Source organism: Elaeis guineensis, chromosome 8 (assembly GCF_000442705.2).
Source record: "Elaeis guineensis isolate ETL-2024a chromosome 8, EG11, whole genome shotgun sequence".
In the NCBI taxonomy this organism is placed as follows: Eukaryota; Viridiplantae; Streptophyta; class Magnoliopsida; order Arecales; family Arecaceae; genus Elaeis; species Elaeis guineensis.
The window spans coordinates 123,478,400-123,481,031 of NC_026000.2; positions in this window are offsets into that span (position 1 = coordinate 123,478,400).

Consider the following 2,632-nt stretch of genomic DNA (forward strand, 5'->3'; position numbering starts at 1 on the left):
GCTATATCAATTTATTGCATCGGTTTAAAAAATCAAAAAATAATTTTGACTTTATTTGAATCATGGATTTAAATTTTAGTTATTAAATTTTAAATTTACAATACTATGAAATTTAGTGGTTCATGGTTATTTTGGTGCTTAAATCATTTTTGATTAAGGGTGTATTGTATTTCATGCCTAATTCAATTAGAGTTTGTTTTATATTGACTGAACTTGTTATATGTTAAGTCATTTATACACCCTTTTATAATTATTGTAATCATTTTTTGGCATGATAATATGAATGATATTATAACATGAAAAAGCATGTTGAATAGCATAATTTGTATATTACATATTATGTAGAAGTTAAGATGGGCCGAGACCAGTCCAAGACTCTCTATAAAAATTAAATTAAGTACTAGTATCAGGATTCACATACAAATCAAATGTCAAATTCATTTGATCAATTGGTGTCTAGGTAAGTGTTAAAGGTGATTTTCTAATTAGGTCTATATGTTGGCCTGGCTAACTTTATTGGTGTCTAAGCAAAGCTACAGGGAGCCTCCCACTTATTTATCTGGTCAATTTGATCTTATTGAGTTTCGAACTTAGATTGATTAGTGATGTAGATACTACAAGGACCTTCCTTCATGCTTAGTCAATAGAGTATGTCAAGATCTTAGTGAGCTTGTTGTGCTATCTACAAGGCTTACTACAGAAATTAATATGATATTGACTAAGTACATACTAATGCTTATGGTATATTTGAATAGTATTGCCTTGTTATGTTATCCACAAGGACGGTATTATTTAAGTATGACCATATAGAAATGAAGAGTTAACTTAACTAGAATACTATAGTTTGTTGTACTATCTATAAAACTATGAATGATCTAGAGGAAAGAGAAAAATATTGAGAATCACATAAAGTATAATTGGTAAAGAGTTACCTACTCTTGAATTCATGAATGCTTGTTGTGCTATCCACAAGATATTTGTGAGGAATAAGGATCTCAACCCTACTTAGAAACATAATGATATTTCTTATTTTTTATATTTGAGGGCTATGAAATTTGTTAAAATAGTAGAAAAATATAATTAGATAAAAATCGTAATCTAGTTGTGCATGTCATCATGAGTTATTCGCTTATACTGTGTTCTTGTGATTATAGATTAACTGCATAAATGGTATCCTCACTATCACTTCGAGGTATACTAGATGCAAATAAATTGACTGAACCAAATTATGTCGACTAGTTGAGAAACTTGAGAATAGTTCTCACACAGAAGAAAGTCTCCTATATACTGGATTCACCTGCACCTGATACGATCAAAGAAGATGCATCCGAGGAGGAAAGGACCACATATAAACTGTGGAAGGATAACAGTATGACTGTCAAGTGTATCATGCTTATCTCAATGAATAATAAACTTCAAGGACAGTATGAGGGGGATGTTCCTTCTGTACTCCTTAATCTAAAAGAATTATATGGAGAATAAAGTCGAACTACTAGATATGAGATATCTAAGTAGTTGTTCCATGCCAGGATGACTGAAGGCATGTTTATCCAAACTCATATCCTTAAGATGATTGATTTGATCACTCATCTGGGATAATTGGGTTTTACTATGGATGGTGAGCTTAGTCAGAATTTGATCCTGTAGTCACTCTCTAATTTTTTCTCATAATTTGTCATTAACTACCACATGAATAAATTGATATTAGCCTATCTGAATTGCTGAATATGCTCAAAACAGTAAAGAGCCATCTCAAAGATGAAAAGACTGCAGTTCTTCTAGTCGATAAGATCTCAAAGAAGAAAGACAAAAAGGGTTTTAAGAAAAAGATGAACATTAAGACTAGCATCTTAAAGAATAAGGTGAAGAAGGTCTCCACCAAAAGTACTTGCTATCACTGCGGCAAGGACGGGCACTAGAAGAGGAATTGCAAGGAATACCTTACAACTGTGAGACATAAAGAAGTAAATGTTGCTAAAGATTTATATATGATACAAACAAACTTATCATTAAGTACTTCAATTTAGATTCTTGAGTATTGAATACCGCATGTGGCTCACATCTTTGTAAATATTACAGGATCTGCAGAAATAAGGAGTCTGAGTAAAGGTAACTTCATGTTGTTTGGTGCTAGTGGAGAGTCTATCCAGGTCGAAGCCATGGGAACCAAGATATTAAAGTTACCTTTAGACAAAGTTTTAAAATTGAAGATCTATTATTATATTCTAAAAATTATTAGAAATATTATTTTTGTATCCTTGTTATTGGAACAAGATTTTAAAATAAAAGTTAAGAACAATGGTTGTTCTATTTATTTTTTTAATAAATTTTATAAAAATACTTATATTAATAATGATCTTTTATTCTTATCACTTAATGATAATATACTTCATGTTGATAATATGAAGAAAAAGAAGAGAGAGGATGTGAATGTCACATACCTCTAGCACTGCTGACTTGGTTATATAAATGAGTCAAGAATTAACAAGTTATACAAAGATAAATTCTTTGATCCTTATAATTTTGAATCATATAAAATTTATAAATCTTGTCTCATGGGTAAAATGATCAAGACTTCATTTACTGGATATGGAGAAAGTGCGAGTGACATTTTGCACCTTATACATACAGA